Source organism: Mirounga angustirostris, unplaced genomic scaffold, assembly GCF_029215605.1.
Source record: "Mirounga angustirostris isolate CCGP_5_RB_7025 unplaced genomic scaffold, mMirAng1.0.hap1 SCAF_15, whole genome shotgun sequence".
NCBI lineage: Eukaryota > Metazoa > Chordata > Mammalia > Carnivora > Phocidae > Mirounga > Mirounga angustirostris.
Window position 1 is genome coordinate 52,439,409 of NW_026991723.1, and position 27,318 is coordinate 52,466,726.

At 37.7% G+C, this 27,318-nt stretch overlaps 1 long non-coding RNA gene across 1 annotated transcript in view; it reads right to left on the minus strand.

Moving 5' to 3' along the window:
* LOC135362734 (uncharacterized) overlaps nt 1-27,318 on the minus strand; it is a 910,668-nt gene that overhangs the window by 73,660 nt on the left and 809,690 nt on the right. The window contains exon 5 of the long non-coding RNA XR_010407811.1: nt 6,158-6,190. This is a non-coding gene — a long non-coding RNA (uncharacterized LOC135362734). The remainder of the gene's footprint in view (nt 1-6,157; nt 6,191-27,318) is intronic.

Below are 27,318 nucleotides of genomic sequence, written 5' to 3' on the forward strand. Positions count from 1 at the left end.
AGTAGAAACTGGGCATAGCATCATCCAGTTTATTCAAAAGAAGAATCTGAAACATAAACTGGTTGACCTCCCAGTGCTAGTGCTTCCTCTGTATTTAACCCCTGTTATAGGACGGTCAGGCTATGTTTGAAAGACTACTGTAGGGGCAGCTAGATGGCTCAGCTGGTTGAGCATCAGACTCTTGGTTTTGGCTCAGGTCATGATCTCAGGGTTGTAAGACTGAGCCATGAGTCAGGCTTTGTGCTCAGTGGGGAGTCTGCTGAAGATTCTCTCTCTCCTTCTCCCTCTGCCCCTCCCCGACTTGTTCTCTCTCTCTCTCAAATAAATAAATAAATCTTAAAAAAAGAAAAAAACTACTGTGGAGGAACTCACAAGTTACCTGTGCCCCAGGACAGCCACGTTTTACAATAATGTTCCTTCTCCTTATATTGAGCTGATACGTTTCCTTGAGCCTTCTGGTTTCTTATATTATCACTTGGAACCATAGGCTTGATCACATCTCTCTTCCACATCCGATTCCTTTTGATATTTGAAAACAGCAACATGTTTCTCAGTTTCTTCAGAGGGAAATGGAAATGAATGCTGGAGGACTCACTTAGCAGATATTAAGCTGGGATCATTCACCTGAATTAACTCCTTTATGAGGAAAATTAAAATGAAGCCCAATATTTAAGCAAACAAACCAGAAAAAACAACAATAAAAGAGGAAATGATTTCCCCAAGTAAGTGGCAAGGCCAGGATTTAAAGCTAGAATAAATTACAAATTATTTATATTTAAAAATACATTTAGGGGCTCCTGGGTGGCTCAGTTGGTTATGTGTCTGCCTTCAGCTCAGGTCATGATCCCAGGGTCCTGGGATTGAGCCCCCAGTCACTCCGGGCTCCCTGCTCAGCAGAGAGCCTGCTTTCCTCTCCCTCTCCCTCCCCCTGCTCATGCTCTCTCTCGTGCCCTCTCTCCCTTTCTCAAATAAATAAATAGAAAGATAGATAAATAAAATCTTTAAAAATACATTTAAATTTGGCTTTTATTTTTATCAAGGTAATATAGCTTCATAGTTTAAAAAGCCATGTAATGCTATACCATAGTAATATACTAATAATAATCACCTGCCTCATCACCTGATTCAGTTAGAAGTGAGTCCATTGCTGGGTTCACTATGCATGCTGTCTTCGCCTAACAGCACTATTTGCATCCATCCCCATCTTCGTTGCTGGGCATGTATACACATATACATGTACTGTGTATGTATTTTGTATTCATATACAGAATATATATGGCTAGGACAAGATTTGCTAACATTTGAATATGCTTAGCATTGCTACAGTCTGCTAATTCCCAAGATTCAAATTCTAAACAAATGTCTTTTTGACTAATTGGGCTTGTTTATTTGGTATGTTAAGTTCCTTGGAAAGCACTGTCAAGCCAATAATGATAAGCTTTAGGCTGCCTTAGCTTAATTTCTCTCATTGGAAAACGTGGAGTATATGCCAAGATCAAATCAGAAAGGTGAGAGGGACAGACAGAGGTTTTAGGCAGAAAGACTAGGTCAAACTACAGGACAAAATGTGGGCGGGGGGTGGGGGGAAAGGAGAGTGAGAGATACAAAACAAAAACTGCAAGAACTGGTGCTTAAGGGGAATTTAATGGTCTGATATGTGATAAGATTTGAATCATTGCATTGTGAAAGCACAGATTGAGGAAGGGAATTATGAAAATGGTTGCTGTGGTTTATAAATCTGATCACCCTAAGTCATCTTTGAAAGAGCCAAATGAACACTGGAATTTCACTTTAATTAATAACCATCATCGGATCTGTGTTTCTTTGAATGACATTCATACAGACTTGGGGCAAAATAGGTAATTTACAGCCTTCTGCTTTTGTGGTGCTCAAATCCAAACACAACACTTCCAGGGTGAAAATATTAGACATCCCTGACAGGGAAATAAGCGCTACATCCTATTTTCAAATACACAGGAAGGACAAAAGGAAATTAGATTCAGAATTTGTAATAAAAAGGAAATTAGTTTTTTTTTTATTTGTAGCATTTCATCTGTATTTTAAAAAAAATTGAGTCCATTCTTAATATTTAGCTTCTGGACCCTCCTTGCTATTTGCTAATGAGATAAACATGCATTCATATTTTCAGTTGGTCTTCTCTTTCTTCCCTGATAATTCTGATAGTTTAGGTTGCAAATCATTAAATCCAAGTTATCCCAGCTGAATGTTTAAATGATACTTTTTGATCACCCCCACTCATATTCTAATATATATGGCAATGAGTTGATTTTGATCTATTTATTATTTCTCCATTCCTGTAGCAGAGTTGGCAGAAACAGAACAAAAGAGAATTCAACCCAAAACCCAACAGTATGTTTGTTCTCTGGTCACCTTCAAGGAATATGATTTTTTTTTCTGGGTCTTCTACAAATGTCAGTGGAATTCAGTGAGCTGGAAGAGAGGTGGGGGGTCAGTGTTCTTGACAAGGTTTAGAATCAAAATAAACTGCATGATATTTATTTAGAACCTTATAAATATGGTAAAAATACAAAGAAATAGTAGCCATAAGCTTTATCCTTATGGAACTCATGATATAGTCAGGGAAGTAGGATGAATTGAGAAGTACCTAACAGTAGAAGAGAGAAATAACAGTTTTAGTCAACAGGATGGTATCAAATGTAGTGTTTCAGAAATAGTTTCTACCCCAAACAAAAGATCTTCCTATCTTCTTTATCAAGAAGTCTGGGATGGCCCATGGTAAAGAAGGAGTTAAACGATATGCTTGTAGTTCCTATTTTGTCACTAGTGAGATGAATGACTTAAAACAGTTGCTTAACCTTTGTGGGCCTGAATTTCATTATCTGAAGGGAAAAAAGAGAAGACTAAAATGAATAACAGTTGAAGTATTTTTTTAGACCTAAAAGTCTGTAACTGTGACTCTTTTTCACAAGAAGGGCATGTGTATACCTATAGGGCCTAAAGTGAGCCATCAAAAAAGCCCACCTACAGTGTATATAAGTGACAGAGTGTCCATGGGATATTGTAGGGATAGACTGGCTGTCAGAGCAGGTTCAAAAGAGGAGTGCTTCCATCAGATATTTAAGGATTTCCTGGAGGTGGTTCTGGAGTCATCAATAATTTTTTTTTCTATTTATTTCTCCTTAACTACTGTACTTTCCCAAGATTGGAGGTAATTAAGTTTTACCATTTATCCGTGGAATCCAATGTAGGGACCATAATTTCATTTCAGCCAGTAATGTTTCAAACCCTAACAGATGAGAACCCTTGTGCAGAGTTGTACTCCCCCCCATAAACAAGTATGTTTATGTATAAATTCAGTTTTGAATCTTGCTAGCTCAGAGGCCAGATTAAGAATTTCTAGTACTACCCAACGTTGTTTGGTGAATTTCTATGAGACTGAATTGGAAATGTCATTTTCTCCAATGGATCGGAAAGGGGTCTTTCCCTATAGAAAGTCTAAGTTTAACATGTTTACATATTTGCCAGAATATGTGTCAAAATGAATTCAGGGGCTTATCTGTGAAGCTGGCAAATTTCTCTTCCTTATGGCATCAGTCTAGTGGACTTTGGAGTGTCTGTTGCCTCTCTCAGAGAGACTGAACAAGGTGGGATCTTTTCACTCAGACCTCTTGCTTTTGGGTTCACCATGAGCTCCAGGACCAAGAGGCTGCTGTTGGATGAAGCTTGTATATGGGTCACCTGGTGTGAGGTCACTGGCTGGTCTAGTTGAGGGAAGGCTGACTTTCCTCATCTGCTTTGATTCACATGGACAATACATACACACAAAACTACAGATCTCGCCAAGAGGAGGGGGCTTTAGTTCCATCATCCCTTTATATCGCTCTTCCACTGTTCCCTTCAGATGTCCTAACACTTTTATTGCTGTGGAAGAATAATTTCCAACCTTTCCTCAATGTTTTCTCTCTCCCACCCATGTGCAGCCTCTCGTCTGTCCGTCAGGCCTCACATCGTCATGAATGAAGGGACTCTCTGCACACAAAAGCACAGACAATGCTAGTTTCTGGATGAGCAAGATTTAAAAGTTGGCACCAAACCTCTCCTTTAGAAGCACTGACTCCTTCCTTGCTACTATAGTTTCTCTTCTCCCCACAGCAACCACTTCAGATTGCTTATTTCCCTCACCTTGGTGATATTTATCAAAATCTTATATTTAGAAAAAAAGCAGATGCAGTTTGTTACAACAAGATGTCACTGTTTGATGGGCAATCCCAGGTTATCCATATTTTCACATGGAACAAAACTGACCATATAATGAATACATCTGTGATGGTGATGAAAGATCAAGTCCATGAGAGAAGTTTAATTCAGAGAAGATGCTGCCTGCCTCTAATAATGTTTTACAATAACAGTCATGAAACAAAGTAATAATGGCAACTATCATTTACTGCCTTCTTACAACATGCCAACGTGATTTGTAAATACATCATCTCATTTATTCCCCAACAAACCTTATGAGGTAAGGACTCTTTTTTTCTCTCATTTTACAACTAGGGAAATCAAGTAGTAGAGATGCTAATAAGTTCACCCAAAACACAAATAGTAGATGAGTAAACAGGATTCAAACTCAGGCAATCTGATTCTAGAGCCTAACTTCTCAGCCACTATTCACTGCCTCCCAGTAAGTATTATAATTAAATAGATTGATGGCTGAGATAATTTAGACTATTTTAATTTAGGTTAGTTAATTAAATTAGATCAGCAGACAGACACTGGAGTCCCTTCCCAATTATCACAGTTAAGTTTCTGAAAGCACCTCTGATAGCAGAATTTCCTATTGAGGACCTTGGGACCTTATTTTAAAAAAAATGAGTTAGGGGAAATCAAAGATAGTAAAGGAATAATTGAGAAAGCCTTTTTAAAGTATTCTGAAAATAAATAAATATTTAAAAAGTAAAATAAGTATACTAATGTTCATTAAAATGAAACAATAAAACAGCCCTCCAAGTTAAAACAATATTTATCCATCTTAGTATAAGGAGTATTCTACTATCAAATTTCCATTCACTAACACTTGCTCAGCAGAAAATTTTCAGCCTCTGCTTCTCATGAAGTTTGCTTCAATCCACCACTGCTGTTCCTACAAAGAGCCATTCATGTGCATCTGGACTGCTTTGTTCATTTTTAAATTTATAGTGTAACACACCTGTTCTTGGTCAGAGTCTTTTTTTTTTTTTTTAAAGATTTTTATTTATTTATTTGAGAGAGAGAATGAGAGACAGAGAGCACGAGAGGGAGGAGGGTCAGAGGGAAAAGCAGGCCCCCTGCTGAGCAGGGAGCCTGATATGGGACTCGATCCCGGGACTCCAGGATCATGACCTGAGCCGAAGGCAGTCGCTTAATCAACTGAGCCACCCAGGCGCCCCTCTTGGTCAGAGTCTTAAGATTGCTAACAAGATAAAAAGAAGAACTATACACTAGAATTCTGATGAAGGATAGCTGATATTATAGACTACTGTATATAGATATACTTCTAAACTATATGATAGTTATATATAATAATCACAAAACAGTGAAGGACATTACACAATGTATCATTATGTAAAGAGGAGGATTCCTTATTATCACACTGATGATTTCCTTTTTGCCCCAGTTATTTGGGAAGAGACATATCTGAACACCTATTAACTGAGCAATATTGTGGAAACACTGCTTCTTTATCAAATACAGCAAGCTAAATTGAAGACCTGTGATAAGAGGTGAAAGTTTATTGCCAGAAACAGTGAGAAGGGTTGGAAGAAGGTGTGGAATTGAGAATATGGTGAAGGTGAGCTTATGTGCAATATGTAAGTAATAAGTATTCACTGAAAAAATATAATGGTGAGTGGATGGATTAATGGATTCATGGGTGAATGGATAAATGGATGGATGAGGTAGAAAAATATTGAATATTTCCAACTTTATAATTCTGGCAAAGATTTAATCAGGGGTAATACTTGATTGTTACATTGCATTCTGTTACAATATCTGTTGTACTTTTCCATCTATGAATATGAAAAATAAAGACATAATGTCCTCTAATCACTATCTGTGAGAAGCTAAGGACATATTTTGCTCTGCTTCTTTTATACTGTTTCATATTAACGAGACATTTTAAAACATCATGAAAAGTACCAACCTTGAAAGCTGCATTTTGTTTTTCTCATCTCACCTAAAAAAATTAAAAAGACAAGAAAAAAAAGAACATTTAAGGGAAACCCAATTAAGGCAACATGACAGTAAAAAGAGCATTAAAAAACAAACAAACAAAAAAAAAAAACCTTTTACCCATTTTCCCTTGACAAAGGAAACACATTTAACTGTGAAGAGAGAAATACTGATAAAACTTTTTCTCCCCCAAATAGTTTCTTTTTTAAATATTTTGTGCTTTTTGTACTTCATGATAGTTAGCTTTTTAAAATTTTGGGAGGCTGGGTGCCTTGGTGGCTCAGTTGGTTAAGCGACTGCCTTCGGCTCAGGTCATGATCCTGGGGTCCCAGGATCGAGTCCCACTCCCTGCTCAGCAGGGAGTCTGCTTCTCCCTCTGACCCTCCTCCCTCTCATGCTCTCTGTCTCTCATTCTCTCTCTCGCAAATAAATAAAATCTTAAAAAAAAAAATTGGGGGAGGCAAAGCAATTATCAATGACAATGAGAAAAAGTACAGAGGGGATGTTTAATAAAAATGATAAAACTAAATTACATATAAGAAGAAAATATATAGGCAGCAATTAATCAACCCATGGAAATGTGCCATCATGATAAGAGTTTTTGATAAATTCAGACAAGAGTATTTTAAGAGGCTATTACAATTTACTCTCAGGTTCTGTATTTCTATTCTTGAATGCTGATTAGAACATAGGCTTTTGCTTCTTTTCCCTCTTTGCTCCCCCAATAATCTATTCTCCCTTACGGACCAAGTGATTATTGTGTTGTTTATAATAACTGTTCTACATTCCTTATGGAAATTGTAATTATGATGCTGAATATTCAAACTGCAAGCCACTTTTCTCAGGGAAATTGTAATTATGATAATGCAGTATTTACCCAACCAATGTTTTCTAGTTATTGTTCTCTTTGAGGAATGAGGAGGTGAGAGAAAAAGCCCTGAAAAAAAACATCCTGTTGGGATCTCAGATATGTATTCTGGAAAAGCATAATAATAATCATAAGAATAGCTAATAATTGCTATAGGGCAGGCAAGGTACAATCAGGCTGACATATAGAGGACATACGTGTATATTACATGCCGGTGTATGTGAATTACCTATGTTTCTCAATTAACCTTCATACCAAGGCCCATGAGGTAAGTCATATTACTATCAATTTTATAAGATTCAGGAATATTGAGTAATTTACCTAACATCACACAGCTAATAAATAGTAGAGTAAGGCTTAAAATCAGGTCTGTCAGACTTGAAAGTCTATTTATGAGTTCAATGTCAAAAGCCTCCGTTTCATTCATTGGTATCAGTGCACATTGGTGAACTGATTCACTGACAGTCTCTCTTTTCCAAAACCAGTTTTTTTCAGTATCTGTGAAGTGTAGTCGGCTTCCTGGCAGACAGGCACTGTCTGTAACACTTACTCCTAAAAGATAGAACTTATAGTCTTATCCCAAGAATGGAATAAACCTCTGTGCAGAGTGAAATTCAATGCCATATTTTTGAAGGAGAATTTGGCACTGTTCATTAAGATTAGAATATTTCATGCCCTCTGACCCAACAGTTACATTTCTAGAATTTATGCTAGAAGTATACGAGTAGTCATTACAGCATTGCGTTAATAATGAAAACCTATAGAAGTAGCCTGAAGATCCACTAAATACTTTGTGGTACAATAGAATACAATAGGATATTAAAGTTATTAAAAAGCAGGGTTCACACTATGTGTCCTGGAAAAATGCCCATAAAACACTGTTAAGTTAAAACAGCAAGTTGTGAAACGGTATGTCTAATATGATCTTACTTCTGTTAAATGTATACATTTATTTACATATATGTAATATCTGATTTTGCATAGAAGAAAATCTAGGGGAAGAGATACCAAATACTTAAAGTAATTGTCTTTTAGTAATAAGTTAAAGAAGGAACTCACCCCCCACCATGATTAATGAATTCTCAGTGCTTGAAATGTTTATAAGTGAATAAGCATTTTTTTGATAAGCAGAAAAATATAAAAAGATAGAATTAAGGACACCCAAAAATAAACACAAAAATTATATTATTTCAAAAAGAAAGCCAACAAAACAAAGTAAAATTCAATGTCAATCACTGAAAAATCTTAGTAAGTGAGCTCTCAGGTAGAATGGGAACTGGGTCTCTCCTAATTCATCTTATCTGCCTGCCTTACTTCCACTTTGCCAGATCTCTACAACCAGGGCCACAAGCAAGGATGGAGACCCACTGGAAATCAGCAGTGATTGTTCAGGAGTTTTTCGGTATTAATAATCAGTGACTGAGCACCTACCGTATACAAGTACTTTACAGACATGTTTTTAAATCCCATAATTGCAAGACAGGTATTTTTACTTTCAGCTTTATAAATGAGAAAAATTAAGATCACTGAAATAATTTATTTACCCAAATATTCCAAATTGGCCTGTGTTCTCTCTCTCTCTTTTTTTAACTTGGCAAATTGACCAGCCTTGATCAAAGAAGTAACTAAGATTAAGTCCCCATACTGGCAGGCTAAGTGATCATTAGGAAGAAGTAGAGCTGCCGTCCTACAACGAGGGCAGGGAAGAATTTCTGATATCCAAGTGGTTCACAGAGCATTTCCTAGTATTTTCCTGCCTATTTTTGGTAGTAAACAGACAAGTACCACAGCCATGACCTAAGAAGGGAATGGTGAGGAGAGGTTCAGACCCCTCAGTAATGGTCTATGCCAGCCTACAAGGTAAGCCACATATATCAGTAGAGGAGCTGGCAGAGGAAGAAGGAATTCTAGAATGGGTAGTAGAAGAGAGAAGACAATAGGAAGATAGTAAGTATCAGTACTGTTGTGGTCTTGAGACTAGGTGCATCAGCAGGGACTGTGGTCCCCACTAATCTTCCTGTTGGAGGTTTTCTGAAGAAAGGTGACCTACTAAGGAATCCCGGAGAAGCTGCTCCCAGATGGAATAAACTTATTATAGGAAGCAAGAAGAGCCAAATGTCACAAGAAGTCGACACAGTAGATGGTGCAGGTCATCACCCACATCCCCCTTCAGGACAAGGGAGTCATTTCCCCAGCTGCCTCAAGTGTTGGCTTCTGATGGCTCACAGCTGACTTCCTCTCTGGAGATTTTTCTTCTTCTACCAAATGGCACTGACTCACCCAGATTATTCCCTCTCCCACAGGCAGCTTACATCCAATGACTCATCAGTAAAGGAGTACATAGGCCAAGCCCCCTTTTGTCTATCTGGAACACCTTCAATAATATTGATTCCATGTACACTCCCCAACAAACTTCCTGTATAAAAACTTCCATCTCAGAGCCTCTCTCTCTATCATGAAAACTGACCTAAAGCAAGATTACAAAACTCAGAAGACACGGCACTAAACATTGGACACAGATACAACTACCTCTAAAGCCCATATCGTATCCATAATATCTTCCTGTTTTCCATAAAGAACAGCTTAGGGGTGCCTGGGTGACTCAGTTGGTTTAGCATCCAACTTTTGATTTCCACTCAGGTCGTGATTTCAGGGTTGTGAGATTGAGCCCCGGGTCAGGTTCCATCCTTGGCAGGGAGTCTGCCTGGGATTCTCTCTCTCCCTCTCCCTCTGCCCCTCCCCCTGCTCATTCTCGCTCTCTCAAATAAATAATTTTTTTTTAAAAAGCTTAATTTAATTTTCAACATGGCCAATAATGTTATGTTTAAGCTTGTAAGTCAGAAAGCATTCTTCAGTGTTACACAGTATCTACAATTATGCCACCATTGGAACATTAAACTAATGTATTTATACCTCTTGAAATCCAGAATGAGATAAATTAATAGACATACATACACACACATACTGATTTTTATTATATTAAAATATATATGTACATACATATGCATATATGGGTGTATATCTGGTTATAAAACGTATCTCAAGACTAATTCCCAGGTTAGTTTGGCCAAAATCCCTAGTTTTGCTAGACCATTTTTTTTTAAGATTTTATTTATTTATTTGAGAGAGAGAATGAGAAAGAGAGAGCACGAGAGGGGGGAGGGTCAGAGGGAGAAACAGACTCCCCGCTGAGCAGGGAGCCCGATGTGGGACTCGATCCCGGGACTCCAGGATCATGACCTGAGCCGAAGGCAGTCGCTTAACCAACTGAGCCACCCAGGCGCCCTGCTAGACCATTTTCAAAGAATGGTCTTTTAATCATGCCATTTTTCTAGAAAAAAATTCCAGATTTCTCTGTTTTTAAAACGTAAAAGATTAGTTATGGAACAAGGGCTTACATTTTCTACCATAAATGTAAGGATTTTATCAGGCATGACATGTATTCAGAATGATTTACGGTCCAGTAAAATATTACTTCAGGCAGCATTTACGATCAGAACACAGAAGTTACCTAATTCTATGCAGTTTTGAGGGAATGCCGTTAGGATTTTACAACCAGTGAACAGTGCAACTCAGTGGTCACCATGTCTCTGTAGTCTCTTTTCTGGAAATCATTGTACCTCTTTGCTCTGTTCCCAAAGAAATTCCACATCACCAATTCCTTTTTCTCACTTACCAACTCTTAATACTGGGTCAAATCACCGTACTCTTCTGTCTAAATGTATGTGGCATCATGGACATGAATTTACTCATGTCATCTGGCCATTATACTTCACTAAGGACTCCACATGATAAATAAACCCAAGGTGTTAGATTGTATTCCTCTGACAGAAAACTGAGACAAGAAAATTCCAAGAAACATATTTAACCTGGCCACAAGGAGGGCAGGAAATAGTTATTACACACAGAAGAAGCCCTTCTAGCTTTGGTTTTATTTTACTTGTCTTCAGTTGGTGGACAAAAGGTTATTATATTATTTCATTGGGGCCTACCTAAGTTTTGAGAAACTCTGAAACATCAGAGGGATGTGAAGAGTTTCAACTTGTGATAACTGGGATAGGAACCTCCCCACAGAAGCTGCACTATATATCCCATGTGGAGATGTGGGGCAATAAAGCAAAGCTAGGAACATGGGAAACATTTCAAATGAAGCATAAAGCTAGTGAATTGGCCTTTTTACTAAGAAGTAGCAGGTTTTGTACAGTATACTCCATTCAGTGAGCTTTACATTAAAGACATCCAGGGGCGCCCGGGTGGCTCAGTTGGTTAAGCATCTGCCTTCAGTGCAGGTCATGATGTCAGGGTCCTGGGATTGAGCCCAGAGTCAGGCTCCGTGCTCAGTGGGGAGTCTGCTTGACTCTCTGCCCCTCCCCCTATTCATGTTCTCTCTCTCTCTCAAATAAGTAAAGAAGGGCTTAAGAAAAAAGGGCTCCCAGAAACCTTTATTAGACTATTGTTCACCTAATGATTGATAATTTTGTAGAACTGTACAGTCAGGCATTCTAAATTTATTCTGGGGTCATTCATTATTCTTAAGCAAAGCCATTAACATGTAAACCTGTAAACTTCAGAAAGGCAGCAACATAGACTTACACCAGTTCATTAATCATTATAATTGGGGTTGTAGAAGATACAAAGATGTTCACCACTTATTCACAAGGAGTTTACCTTGACTTAGAATGCCAGTACATCTGGCATCCTCTTAAAACCACATCAGTAAAAGTCTCCTCCATGCCTAGTAAGGAATTTTTTTGGGTTCAGGGAAAAGAGTCAATTTTTGCCCATGACACCCAGAACTAGTATAGCTGAGTGACTGTCAGTACAGAAAGCGACATGTTACACTACATTTAACATCACAGTAGTATATACGAAAATGTGGACTAACAAACAAAGACTTACAGATAAAGGCATGGGGTTGACTTTGTAACCCAAGGGTCTCTCCAGGACAGAGCATATCAGTGGAAAATGATGTTGTAAGAATTTAATTTTGAAATAGTTTTTCAAAGAATACCTAAAATTATTTAATTTTAAATTAAGTAAAAGGGGGAGGTTGGGGAAATGTCTTAACTTGCAGGGTGAATTATATAGGAACTGGTGACAGGCTGGAGCCAAAGGAATGGTTTGGAGATGAGGAGGCAGTTTGTAAAAATTGCTGAGGTGGCACTTGCAGGAGAGTAAAGGCAGATTTATTTTATGTTTGTCAGCTCTGGTCCTATTGACAGAGATGGCAAATAGAGTCCATGTTAACTAATGTGAAATCATGCCTTCCTACCACTCTGGGGAAGCAGTATGGTTAAAAAACCACTGAGCAAGGTATCAGGAGGCCAGTGTTTAGTCTATACTCTGCCTCTAAATAGAGGGCAACATTTTCCCTCAACCTGAGGGACAAGTTAAGTCCCAAGAGCCAAACTAAGCACAGGAAGGGTGTACAGCTTGATGCTGTTTAAATAAGAGACAGCTCGTAGAGTGTATCCAAGCCAGCATCCCTGAAGGGGAACCAAAAGGAATATTCAGAAAGACGAAACCTAAATGGAAAGACAAAGGAGAAAGAACAGAATCAAAATGTGTACCAGAACTAAATGTCAGGGAACATATGGAAAACTGGATTAATCCCACAATAGGAGTATGTTTGGATATATGAGGTAGATCCTAGAGATCATATGGCACAGCAAGAAATGTGGATTTGTGTGGAATGTTCAGGAATCACATGGTGCATTTGTGGCCTGATGTCAAGGCTTACTGTAAGCACTGTGCAAAAGGTATGTCTCTCTCTTTCACATGGTAAATGGCACATGGTAAGCACTCAGTACACAACTTACAATGAGTGAATAAATGCATGTGTGAATAGATGAGATAAAAGGGATAGTACTAAATGGGACAAATATAGCAAATAACTGAGTGATGAACTAAAGGTAACAAGATGCATTTGATGAATATGGTTGGTTAAAAAAGCATTGGCCAAGGAATTGAGGAGCCAGGGTGTAATTATAGGTGTCTTATAATTTTAAAACTAGTCCTTAATATCATTTAGTCTTTTAAAATAAGATAAGAAAGTAATATTATGAAAATATGAGATTTTTACTTGGTTCCCCCACCTCACAAAAAAACCCCACTACTTAACACAGAATGATTTGGAAAGGAATATAGAATAAAAGTATGACTTTTTTTTTATTTATTTGAGAGAGAGAGAGAGAGAGTATGTGGGGAGAGCAGAGGGAAAGGGAGAGAATTTCAAGCAGATTCCCCCACTGAGTGGGGACCTGATGCAGGACTTGATCCCATGACCCTGAGAGCATGACCTGAGCCAAAATCAAGAGTCAGACACTGAACCGACTGAGCCACCCAGGCTCCCCCAGAAGTATGACTTTTGAATCAATAGGAAATGTGATGTGTTTCCCACACATTTTGATGCTATCTTAGGCTTTAATATTATACCTGCAGTAAATAAAGGAAGGTAGGAAATGAACCTGCTTTACTGTTCAGTTGTCATATCAATAGGGAGTATTGCTTTGTTTTGGAAACCAAATTTTATAAGATCCACAAACAAATGGAACATAATCTGGAAGAAAGGCTAAGTTAGTGAAGAAATTCAAAATACTATAAGGAATGACTGAAAGAACTGAACATGATCAGAGGAAACACACAAATTGTTTTGGAACATCTGAATAAGAGTCATAAAATTTTAGTTAGAGAGATTTGAAGTAACATGATGAAGAATACTAAAAACTGTCTCAAGATGGCTTTTACTGCTTTAAGACAGGGGCTGGCAAACTACAGGCTGCCAAAACCAGTCTTATTCTTTATACATTGTTTATGTCTACTCTCTTGCTATAAACATATGAGAAGATTAGACAGAGACCATACAGCCGGCAAATATATTTACTATGTGACCATTTACAGAAAAAAGTTAGCTGGCCAGTGCCTTGAGAGATAGGCAATCATTCCTTCATTTATTCATTCATTTAGGAAACATGTTTCAAGCATTTACAATGACTCTAAAATGTACAAGACACTGGCAAGATATAGATAAGACACAGTACATAGCTTAGTCTAGGTACATACATACTTGTCATCAGACATAAATAAACTAGGTGACCACTAACAGAGGATATTTTAGGGTGGAGAAAATCATGAAATAAATTATTGGATTCAATGACTTCAAAGCTTTATTTCAAATGCAAAATTCTTTAAGAGGGGGAATTTCATGGAGAAAAAAAGCCTTGAAAAACTGGTAAATGGAAACAGATGGAGAAGTAGGAAGTGGGGTTCCTTTAGGTACAGGTAAGGAGAAGAGTGATCAGAGAATAAAAACCAGTCAATTTGGATAAGCATATAGAGTAGGAGGGAGAAAACACAGAGGAGGTATGTCTGGAAAGACCAGAAAAACCACAGTGTGAAGGGTATTCTATGTGAGGCTTAACATTTTTCAGGTTATTTCAGACAATGAGAAGCTACAAAGTTAAATCCTGGGAATACTGATTTGACAGTGATATGTAGGATGAATTGGAGAAGAAAGAATAGTATAGGCTTAAAATAAGAAAAGCACAAAAACTACAGATTGGATGGGAAGAGAGAAGCAGAAATGGATGTATATTTCACATGAATGACTTATGTTGGGTCCATAGCAACTCAGGCTCTTCAAGAACAGGGAGCAGGGGCTAGGTATGACTGGGGCTGTTCCCTGACTGTATATTTCTTTCTCAGGGACAGAGGTTTCCTTATATAAGACCCAAAGAAATATGGTAAAGTCCATCCTCAATACACAAGGAAGTCCAACACTGGTGGGTAGAAAGTGTTGTCATTCAAAACAGGATCCCTGAGAGTAATTATGGCTATACAAAATGGTGTTTGGAGTCTTAGAGGAGAAGCCATCAGCTTTTTCAGGGCTCTATTAAAAGGCTACAATTGCGAAACGAGTGTATCAAGTCTGGAAGGAAACTGCAGAGCAAAACAAACAACCAGAAGTTCAGTAGTAGAATTTTGATTAATATGGTAGAAATAGAAAAAAATATGTGAGTCTGTAGGTATTTGTATACCAAGGGCTCAGCCCATTGGTTGGTGAGCTTGAGGCTATTAATGTATTCTGTAATGTAATTTAGAAGTGGGTGTGGCTATGAATATAGATAGCAGATCTCAAGGAATATTGGTACAGCCCATAGGATAATTATAACTACTTTTGTGGGGGAGTTCAAGTGTGTCCTTAGCAATTTGGGTTGGAGTGTACGTGTGTATGCATGTGTATATACACATACATATATATAGCTCAAATATACAAAACCATGCTTAAGTCTGAATAGGCACCATCAAGAAGAAAAATAGGCAATAATCTTTTCAAAGATTATTATTATTCCCAGATTATAATTGTGGCTCTAAAAGGAAATCTTCATCTTCTGCCCACACTCTACTCAGGGGTGTCCAATGAAAGTGTTTAGCTTGCAGAAAGTTGGTCATATATTGACAAATGAGGAAATCACCCAGACGGCCATTTATGTTGTACCTCTAACCTAACCTCCTGTTGTACAGAAACCCAAAGCTGCAAATTTGGGGAAGATTTTTGGCCAAATCATTAGAGTGCTGCCCTGTAGGTCAAAATGCTCAGGCAATCATTCAGAGTTGTATATTTAATGTTTCCTTTTGTTAATATATTCACAGATGTTTGCATATTGTTATAGACATAGTGAGCACGTCGCAGTGAGTATGTTGCAGTGGGAAGAGCAGTCTGTGGGTTCAGATGCACCTAGGCTGAATCCCAGCATTACTACTTATTAACTAGAAAATACTGGGTGAGGTCCTTTCCTTAATCTCTCTGAGCCCCAGTTTTCTTATTTATAAAATGAGAGTTAGTGAGATCATATACAGACAGTGCCTGGTATTTATTAGACACAAAAGAAATATCAGTTCCATTTCTTCTTCAATATTGTTTTTGATTATTAAACTATCTCAGCTAGTTGCATTTATCATCATGACATTCAAAATAGGAAAGCATTATTAGAACATCTCAAATGTCTAGTATTCAGACAAAGATGTTCTCACATGGAATGCTTCACATGGAAAGATTTACATGAGAAAACTGATTAGATATGTCTTCGTAAAACAATCATGTCAATAAATCATGTATTAAGTGAGTTTAGCTAGCCACCTACACCACATTATGGCCATTAATAGATGTTCACTTATATTAAGGACAGACATAATATCCACAGGGAGAGTCAGCCGAATACCAACTAAATACATTTTATATTTCCTATGCTGTACCTCAGCAATACTTAGAGCAAAGCCTTGAATCTCATGGGGCTCATTCATACGCAATCTGTAGCTCTTCAATACCTGAAACTCTCATATAGGAATACTGTAATTAAGTTCTACAGGCCACACAGTATATTTTAATGGGAAGTGCTAAAGCATAGCAGCTAATAATACTTGTTCTATTTTAGATACCCTTGATAGGGCTCTTTAACTTGCTGTGTGATCTTTGACAGGTTACTTGACCCTATGCCTCATTTTCCTGATTTGTAAAATGGGGATGGTAATAAATAGTATCCACCTCACTGGGCTACTATGAGGATTGAGTGGGAAATTGCTGCAATTCTAGCACTTGATAACATTGGAATCATGATTTTTTCACACCTTTTTCCAAATAATATTTGTGGAGATGTATGACATATGTGATGATTAGAACAAAAGGACAAAAAGAATAGGAATACTATTGTAAAAGGTGGTGGTTGTGGAGGTGGGGTCTTCTCTGCCATAGAGCTGGTCTTCCTCAAGCCCAATCCAGAACCAAGACCTTTGATTCAAATCCTTCTTTTGTACTTCATCACCTGTAGGATGAAGCTCATTTGCTCTAGGATATATGTGAGGTCCTTTGTAGGGTAGCCTCTGTCTACCTTGCCAGAAGCACTCACCCTTTCATTTTTAAAGTTGAAATATCTATCACAGGTATCTAGTCTAATATCACAGATCTCTAATCTTTTGTTGTACACAAGATCTTGGATTTCTGCTCTGTCGCTTGTCTTCATATATATTTCCTTCTCCACCCAGCATGCATTCTTCTTCCTTCCTTAATCTCCCATGAAGGAGTATGGGAAGGTTTAGGAAAGGAAGTCTGGACCCTTTGGAAGAAGGTTTCCAAGAAGGGCCAGCATGTTAAAGGCATTAGAGACTCATAGGGAGGCCTATGGATTCCAGACAGTGGGAAGTCAGGATCCTCAGAGAATCCCACCTGGGAAGGAGGCAGTCCATGCAGAGAATCTCAGAGCATACAAAGCTATTAACACAGACAAGAATTTGGAGGTGAATAAAAAAAGAGGGGTTTGTCACCTCCCAGCCCCAACCACTAAATTAATGTTGAATGTTGATTTATGCTAATGACACTTAGTAATGTAATTCTCTGTAAGAGCATCTGTACAATATTTCATATATTCCCAGAGGTGCTTAGAGAGAGGGAGTAAGTCAACCAGATAATATGGTGTGAAATTAATTAAACAATGACTTTAATATAAGGAAGGTCTGAATTGGAAAATACATCTGTTTTTTATAAGCATTTTCTTCCAACACACCTGCAGTGTTTAGGTTTGCCTAGAATTCTTGTGGTAAAAGATTTTGGAGTAGAAAAAGCTACAATCTTAACCTAATGCATAAAAGGTTATTCAGCTTGTGGGCAGAATTACATCTATGAAAATTCTTTTGTATATTTTCATATTCACTAAAATAAAAATTATACAATATAACATGTAGAAATTTGCACATATTAAATTAGTGATAAAGAGTACTATAATACTTATTTCTATTTTAAACTGCTGTTAGATAATTTCAAAGCTATATTTAGATAATTTTGTAAATTTAGTAATTTTTAATAATGTAATAAGGAAATCTACCATCAAAACAAAAACTAGAGAACTGGCATCATGTTCCTCCTCAATCCCAAATGATTCCCTTGAACCCATTTCCTCAAGCAAACAGCAATCCGAATTCCACATACATTATTCTCTTCCTTTCCATTATACATAATGTTATACCTATAAGCATTCATATACAAAGGATATATATATATGTATATATTGCATATATATATATGAAAGTACATTTATAGTGTTTTTAATTAAAAAGTAATCATCTTGTATTTATTTGGGCTTTTTTCAGTTAGTGTTTTATTGTAGTTACTGATATATTTGCACCTGCTTCTGCCTTTTAATTTATTTCAATCTGACATTCTGTTCTATACTTTTTTTTTTTTTGAGAGAGGTAGAGAGCATGAGCATGTGTGTGTTTGCACGTGCAAGCAGAGTAAGAAGGGCAGGGAGAGGGGCAAAGGGAGATGGAGAGACTCTTAAGCGGGGCTCCACAGCCAGTACAGAGCTGGATATGGGGCCTAGTCTCATGACCCTGTGATCATGACCTGAGCCAAAGTCAAGAGTCAGATATTCAACTCAATGAGCCACTTAGGCACCCTCTGTTCTATACTTTTTATTTATTTATTTTTTTTTACTATGTTATGTTAATCACCATCCATCATTAGTTTTTGATGTAATGTTCCATGATTCATTGTTTGCATATAACACCCAGTGCTCCATTCAGTATGTGCCCTCTTTAATACCCATCACCAGGCTAATCCGTCCCCCCACGCCTCTCCACTCTAGAACCCTCAGTTTGTTTCTCAGAGTCCATAGTCTCTCATGGTTCGTCTCCCCCTCTGATTTCCCCCTCTTCAATTTTCCCTTCCTGCTATCCTCTTCTTTTTTTTTTTTTTTAACATATAATGTATTATTTGTTTCAGAGGTACAGGTCTGTGATTCAACAGTCTTACACAATTCACAACACTCACCATAGCACATACCCTCCCCAATGTCTATCACCCAGGCACCCCATCCCTCCCACCCCCAACCACTCCAGCAACCCTCAGTTTGTTTCCTGAGATTAAGAATTCCTCATATCAGTGAGGTCATATGATACATGTCTTTCTCTGATTGACTTATTTCGCTCAGCATAACACCCTCCAGTACCATCCATGTCGTTGCAAATGGCAAGATCTCATTCCTTTTGATGGCTGCGTAATATTCCATTGTATATATATACACCACCTCTTCTTTACCCATTCATCTGTCGATGGACATCTTGGCTCTTTCCACAGTTTGGCTTTGTGGACATTACTGCTATAAACATCAGGGTGCACATAACCCTTCGGATCCCTACGTTTGTATCTTTGCGGTAAATACCCAATAGTGCAATTGCTGGGTCGTAGGGTCATTCTATTTTCAACTTTTTGAGGAACCTCCACACTGTTTTCCAGAGTGGCTGCACCAGCTTGCATTCCCACCAACAGTGTAGGAGGGTTCCCCTTTCTCCACATCCCTGCCAACATCTGTCGTTTCCTGACTTGGTAATTTTAGCCATTCTCACTGGTGTGAGGTGGTATCTCATTGAGGTTTTGATTTGGATTTCCCTGATGCCGAGCAATGTTGAGCACTTTTCATGTGTCTGTCGGCCATCTGGATGTCTTCTTTGGAAAAATGTCTGTTCATGTCTTCTGCCCATTTCTTGATTGGATCATTTGTTCTTTGGGTGTTGAGTTTGATGAGTTCTTTATAGATTTTGGATACTAGCCCTTTATCTGATATGTCATTTGCAAATATCTTCTCCCATTCTGTTGGTTCTCTTTTGTTTTTGTTGACTGTTTCTTTTGCTGTGCAAAAGCTTTTTATCTTGATGAAGTCCCAAGAGGTCATTTTTCCCTTGCTTCCCTTGCCTTTGGCGATGTTTCTAGGAAGAAGTTGCTGCGGCTGAGGTCGAAGAGGTTGCTGTCTGTGTTCTCCTTTAGGATGTTGATGGACTCCTGTCTCACATTTAGGTCTTTCATCCATTTGGAGTCTATTTTTGTGTGTGGAGTCAGGAAATGGTCCAGTTTCATTCTTCTGCATATGGCTGTCCAATTTTCCCAACACCATTTGTTGAAGAGACTGTCTTTTTTCCATTGCACATTCTTTCCTATTTTGTCAAAGAGTAGTTGACCATAGAGTTGAGGGTCCATTTCTGGGCTCTCTATTCTGCTCCATTGATCTATGTGTCTGTTTTTGTGCCAGTACCATACTGTCTTGATGATGACAGCTTTGTAATAAAGCTTGAAGTCTGGAATTGTGATGCCACCAGCTTTGCTTTTCTTTTTCAACATTCCTCTGGCTATGTAGGGTCTTTTCTGGTTCCATACAAATTTTAAGATTCTTTGTTCCATTTCTTTGAAAAAAGTGGATGGTATTTTGATAGGGATTGCATTGAATGTGTAGATTGCTCTAGGTAGCATTGACATCTTCACAATATTTGTTCTTCCAAACCATGAGCATGGAACGTTTTTCCATTTCTTTGTGTCTTCCTCATTTTCTTTCATGAGTATTTTATAGTTTTCTGAGTACAGATTCTTTGCCTCTTTGGTTAGATTTATTCCTAGGTATCTTATGGTTTGGGGTGCAATTGTGAATGGGATCGACTCCTTAATTTCTCTTTCTTCTGTCTTGTTGTTGGTGTATAGGAATGCCACTGATTTCTATGCATTGATTTTGTATCCTGTCACTTTACTGAATTCCTGTATGAATTCTAGCAGTTTTCGGGTGGAGTCTTTGGGTTTTCCACATAAAGTATCATATCATCTGCAAAGAGTGAGAGTTTGACTTCTTCTTTGCCAATTTGGATGCCTTTTATTTCTTTTTGTTGTCTGATTGCTGTGGCTAGGACTTCTACTATTATGTTGAATAGCAGTAGTGATAGTGGACATCCCTGCCACATTCCTGACCTTAGGGGGAAAGCTCTCAGTTTTTCCCCATTGAGAATGATATTTGCTGTAGGTTTTTAATAGATGGCATTTATGATATTGAGTTATGTACCCTCTATCCCTATACTCTAAAGAATTTTGACCAAGAAAGGATGCTGTACTTTGTCAAATGCTTTTTCTGCATCTATTGAGAGGATCATATGATTCTTGTTCTTTTTTTTGTTAATGTATTGTATCACGTTGATTGATTTGCAGATGTTGAACCAACCTTGCAGCCCAGGGATAAATCCCACTTGGTCGTGGTGAATAATCCTTTTAATGTACTGTTGGATCCTATTGGCTAGTATTTTGGTGAGAATTTTTGCATTGATGTTCATCAAGGATGTTGGTCTGTAATTCTTTTTGATGGGATCTTTGTCTGGTTTTGGGATCAAGGTAATGGTGGCCTCATAAAATGAGTTTGGAAGTTTTCCTTCCATTTCTATTTTTTGGAACAGTTTCAGAAGAATAGGTATTAATTCTTCTTTAAATGTTTGGTAGAATTCCCCTGGGAAGCCATCTGGCCCTGAGCTCTTGTTTGTTGGGAGATTTTTGATAACTGCTTCAATTTCCTTAGTGGTTATAGGTCTGTTCAGGTTTTCTATTTCTTCCTGGTTCAGTTTTGGTAGTTGATACATCTCTAGGAATGCATCCATCTCTTCCAGATTATCTAATTTGCTGGCATATACTTGCTCATAATGTTCTTATAGTTGTTTGTATTTCTTTGGTGTTGGTTGTGATCTCTCCTCTTTCATTCATGATTTTGTTGATTTGGGTCATTTCTCATTTCTTTTTGATAAGTCTGGCCAGGGGTTTATCAATCTTATTAATTCTTTCAAAGAACCAGCTCCTAGTTTTGTTGATCTGTTCTATTGTTCTTTCGGTTTCTATTTCATTGATTTCTGCTCTGATCTTTATTAGATCTCTTCTCCTGTTGGGTTTAGGCTTTATTTGCTCTTCTTTCTCCAGCTCCTTTAGGTGTAGGGTTAGGTTGTGTATTTGAGACCTTTCTTGCTTCTTGAGAAAGGCTTATATTGCTATATACTTTCCTCTTAGGACTGCCTTTGCTGCATCCCAAAGATTTTGAACAGTTGTGTTTTCATTTACATTGGTTTCCATGTATTTTTTTTTAATTCTTCTTTAATTTCCTGGTTGACCCATTCATTCTTTAGTAGGGTGCTATTTAGCCTCCATGTATTTGAGTTCTTTCTGGCTTTCCTCTTGTGATTGAGTTCTACTTTCAAAGCACTGTGGTCTGAAAATAGGCAGGGAATGATCCCAATCTTTTGGTACTGGTTGAGACCTGATTTGTGGCCTAGGATGTGATCTATTCTGGAGAATGTTCCATGGGCATTAGAGAAGAATGTGTATTCTGTTGCTTTGGGATGGAATGTTCTGAATATGTCTGTGAAGTCCATTTGGTCCAGTGTGTCATTTAAAGTCTTTATTTCCTTGTTGATCTTTTGCTTAGATGATCTGTCCATTTCAGTGAGGGAGGTGTTAAAGTCTCCTACTATTACTGTATTGTTGTCGATGTGTTTCTTTGCTTTTGTTATTAATTGGCTTATATAATTGGCTGCTCCCATATTAGGGGCATAGATATGTACAATTGCTAGATCTTCTTGTTGGATAGACCCTTTAAGTAGGATATTAGTTCCTTCCTCATCTCTTATTACAGTCTTTGGTTTAAAATCTAATTTGTCTGATAGAAGGATTGCCACCCCAGCTTTCTTTTGGTGTCCATTAGCATGGTAAATGGTTTTTCACCCCCTTACTTTCAATCTGGGGGTCTCTTTGGGTCGAAAATGAGTCTCTCGCAGACAGCATATTGATGGTTCTTGTTTTTTTATCCAATCTGATAGCCTTGTCTTTTGATTGGGGCATTTAGCCCATTTACATTCAGGGTAACTATTGAAAGATAGGAATTTAGTGCCATTGTATCGCCTGTAAGGTGACTGTTACTGTATATTGTCTGTGTTCCTTTCTGGGCTCTGTTACTTTTAGGCTCTCTCTTTGCCTAGAGGACCCCTTTCAATATTTCTTGTCGGGCTGGTTTCGTGTTTGCAAATTCCTTTAGTTTTTGTTTGTCCTGGGAGCTTTTTATCTCTCCTTCTATTTTCAATGACAGCCTAGCTGGATATAGTATTCTTGGCTGCATATTTTTCTCATTTACTGCCCTGAATATATCCTGCCAGTCCTTTCTGGCCTGCCATGTCTCTGTGGATAGGTCTGTTGCCAATCTAATGTTTCTACCATTGTAGGTTACAGATCTCTTGTCCTGAACCACTTTCAGGATATTCTCTTTGTCTCAGAGACTTGTAAGTTTTACTATTAGATGTCGGGGTGTTGACCTTTTTTTATTGATTTTGAGGAGGTTTTCTGTGTCTCCTGGATTTTGATACCTGTTTCTTTCCCCAAATCAGGGAAGTTCTCTGCTATAATTTGCTCCAATATACCTTCTACCCCTCCCTCTCTTTCTTCTTCTTCTGGGATCCCAATTATTCTAATGTTGTTTCCTCTTATGGTATCACTTATCTCTCGAATTCTGCCCTCGTGATCCAGTAGTTGTTTATCTCCCTTTTTCTCAGCTTCTTTATTTTCCATCATTTGGTCTTCTATATCACTGATTCTCTCTTCTGCCTCATTTATCCTAGCAGTTAGAGCCTCCATTTTTGATTGCACCTCATTAATAGCCTTTTAATTTCCATTTTTGTTAGATTTTAGTTCTTTTATTTCTCCAGAAAGGGTTTCTCTAATATCTTCCATGCTTTTTCCAAGACCAGCTAGTATCTTTATAATCATCCTTCTGAACTCTAGTTCTGACATCTTACTAATGTCCGTATTGATTAGGTCCCTGGCAGTTGGTACTGCCTCTTGTTCTTTTTTTTGAGGTGATTTTTTTTCCGTGTTGTCCTTTTGTCCAGAGAAGAATAGATGAATGAGAGAACAAAATGCTAACAGGGTAACAATGACTCCCGAAAAATATACAGTAAACAAATCAGAAGAGACCTTCCAGGAAGTCGAAGATCTATTTCCTCCTATTCATTCTTTCATTCAATTAATATTTACTAAATGCCTACTATGTGATGCACTAAGTTAGGCAACAGGAATATAGGAGTGAACAAGATGCACAGCCACACATTCTTGAACGTTGCCCTCTAGTGGTATGCACTTAACAAAGGCAAACATGTTTTTAAGGCCAGTGTTAATGAAAGCATTACCTTCCTTTCATAATCTTAAAGCCTTGGTGCTCAGAATCTCTACACCTATACCATTTGCTTCACCTGATTTGCTCCTTACCTCAACTGCAAGTTCCTGTTAGATTGTAATTAACCTCACCTGAAGTGATTTAAAATTCACTTGATTTACCTAAATGAGATTTCTCTTTCTCATAGCTGTTAAAAAGTTATACAGAAGTAAATTCACATAGAGGTTAATTTTATATAAGAAGAACTCATAATTGAAGGTTCGTGGGGAGGAATTGCTATATTCAACTTCATGCCTCTACTCTGAATTGAGAAATGTAGAGAAGGCACAAAAGCTGTTACACTTCATAATGCTGTTTTCCTCTTTCTAGACAAATAAAATTAGGCTTTGTGGCTGGTAAGAAGCTCTGTGCAGCCTAGGGAAAATTATGAAGCAGAAGGAAATGAAGTGAACAAAAGATAAATATTCAAAATACAATTTTGCCCTGGAAGTCTCAAATATACTAAATCCTCTATGAATTGTGTTTCTTTCCATAAAAAAACAGGATATGCTCACAGACAAATATATATGCATGTGTTTCATTAACATACTTTTCTGGATAACCACAGCAAGGCTTAGCCATAGACTCCAAGAAGCCAAAAGAAAATGGACCCAGAGAGGAAAAAGGGATGACAGTATTTATCAGGGAAACCTCCATATCCTTGGAAGCTGTGTGGACTTTATTTATTTATTTTTTTTAAAGATTTATTTATTTATTTGAGAGAGAGAGCGTGTGTGCACTCATGCACAAGTTGGGGGAGGGGGAGAGAGAATCTTTTAAGCAGACTCCCTGCTGAGTGTGGAGGCCACTGGGGGCCTCCATCCCACCATCCCCCAGATCAGGACCTGAGCCTAAACCCAGAGTCCATCACTCAAATGACTGAGCCACCCAGGCACCCCTATTTTTAATGAAATAATAGAATTCAACATATATCTTCTTCTAGAATGTCAATAATAAAATACTACAGCTCTGGGCCTTCTGGGAACTCAAACATGATAGCAGCTAATTGCCTTTGAGAGGAATATCAACAAGCATGAACTGTCTTTTCTTCCCATTAAGGTAGAGTTAATATTGGAAACCTTGCACATAACACAGAGCTGACCTGATATATATATATATATATATATCTCTGCTTGCCTGAGGAGCACCTGTTTATCATATATGCTGTAGCTCTCTTTTATAGGGAAAGGACACATGATGTTCTCATGGCAATCAAGGACTGCCCAAGTTCATCATGCAGAATCTGACGGTGCCCTTTGAGACTGTGGCACATTACAAAAGTCAGTCTTCTAGTTAGCACCTTCATTTGCTCTAAAAGACACTAACTACCTGAGAAAGAGGGACTTGTATATGTATATATATGTTTACTTCATTTTCCTCTGCTTTATACTTCCTTAAAATTGCACATATCCTCTTCCCACCCACAGCAACTAAATATATATATATATATTAAATAATTACAAAGGTAAATCAAACAAATATACATACCAGTGAATAATTCTAAAACTAAAGGGAACTTCTGTATTGGTCAATGTCATTTCAATAGAGATGATAAGGTTAGCCATAGATTTCTAAATCTAAAAAATACTACAATGTGTTCTGTCACACATTCTTTGATGTGGGGCTTTGAATATTAAAAACAAACTACTCTAGATAGTTTCTTTGTAAGGTAGGGGTTTCTTAGAATAATTTGTGAGCATGAATATGTGACAAAAGCATTAGCAAAATATTTGATTTCAACCAAAATAAAGGGAAACAGGAAGCTTTTGCACTTTATATGGGAATAAGAAGGATATCAAACAAGTTTTAAGTCTACAGAGCTTACAAATTTTTTTAACATTAAGTATTGAATACATAGTAAGAATGCTTATAAACATTGTCTTGGGGTGAAGAGTTACAATATAATAAGCATTGTGGACCTACCACCTGATGTAAGTAATAAAAGATGCTTAATAACTTAAGGTCCTCACTGGTCCATCACTGATACTGGCTACTGTACCTCCTGCCCCTAAAGGTAAATTCATTCACCAAATTTAGTGTTTTATCATTCTCTCACTACTCTTCATAGTCTTATCACACTGGTTTTACCCTGAAACATAACATCCTACTTTGCAAATTTTTTTTTAAAGATTTTATTTATTAATTTGACAGAGAGAGACACAGTGAAAGAGGGAACACAAGCAGGGGGAGTGGGAGAGGGAGAAGTAGACTTCCTGCTGAGCAGGGAGCCCGATGTGGGGCTTGATCCCAGGACCCTGGGATCATGACCTGAGCTGAAGGCAGGTGCTTAACGACTGAACCACCCAGGCACCCCTACTTTACAAATTTTTTAAAGTTCATGATACTAGACTTGCTTTTTTTGTTTTCTGTCAATGTTATGTCATTAAGATAGATTCATGTTGTTTTGTATGGCTGTAGTTATTCAGTCTTGTTGGAGAGTAGTACATTATGTGAATACACCACCACAATTTTTCCCTTCATTCTACTGTTGATAGGCATTTGGGATTTTCCTAGCATTTCACTATTATAAACATTGCTGTTGTTAACATTCATGCGTGTGTCTTCTGGTTCAAGATCCTGGGTCACAGAAGCAATAGTTTTCCTTAGGTTCACAGCTAGGTGTGGAATTGCTGAGCAATAGGGGTATGCATATGTTCAACTGTAACTGTAATATACTGAACTGCTTTCCAAATCTGTTTATTTGAACCATGGATTTTCCAAGCCTTAATATTTTAAGAATTTTAAATTTTGCCAATTCTGTTTCTCACTCTTGACTTTAATGTATATCTCTCTGGTTTTTAATGAAGCTGATGATACATGATTTCTCATCTATGAAATGCCTCTTGAAAGTGTGTCTTGTGTATTTTGTGATTTTTAACTGAGTGTATTTTTCTTGAAGCTTTATCTGTGGAAATTCTTTTGCTGTCTGAGCCAAATGTTGATTCACCCAAATACAATTTGCATTTTCTCCTGCTACTCATTTAGAAGTTTTATCGAGCTTCAACAACTTAAAGCTAAACATTTGGCTTGAGGGTTTGTTTGGATCCCCCAAGTAGAATGAATTCAGGCTGTAAACAATACATGAGGGTCTATTGTGGTTACTCAAATTCTTGGGAATTTTTTTTTCTCCACTCAATGTCAAGGATCAGGGAAGGCACTTACTCTTGCTATTTCCTGGAGTGCAGATGGCCTATTGGTAATTTACTTTAAAACAAA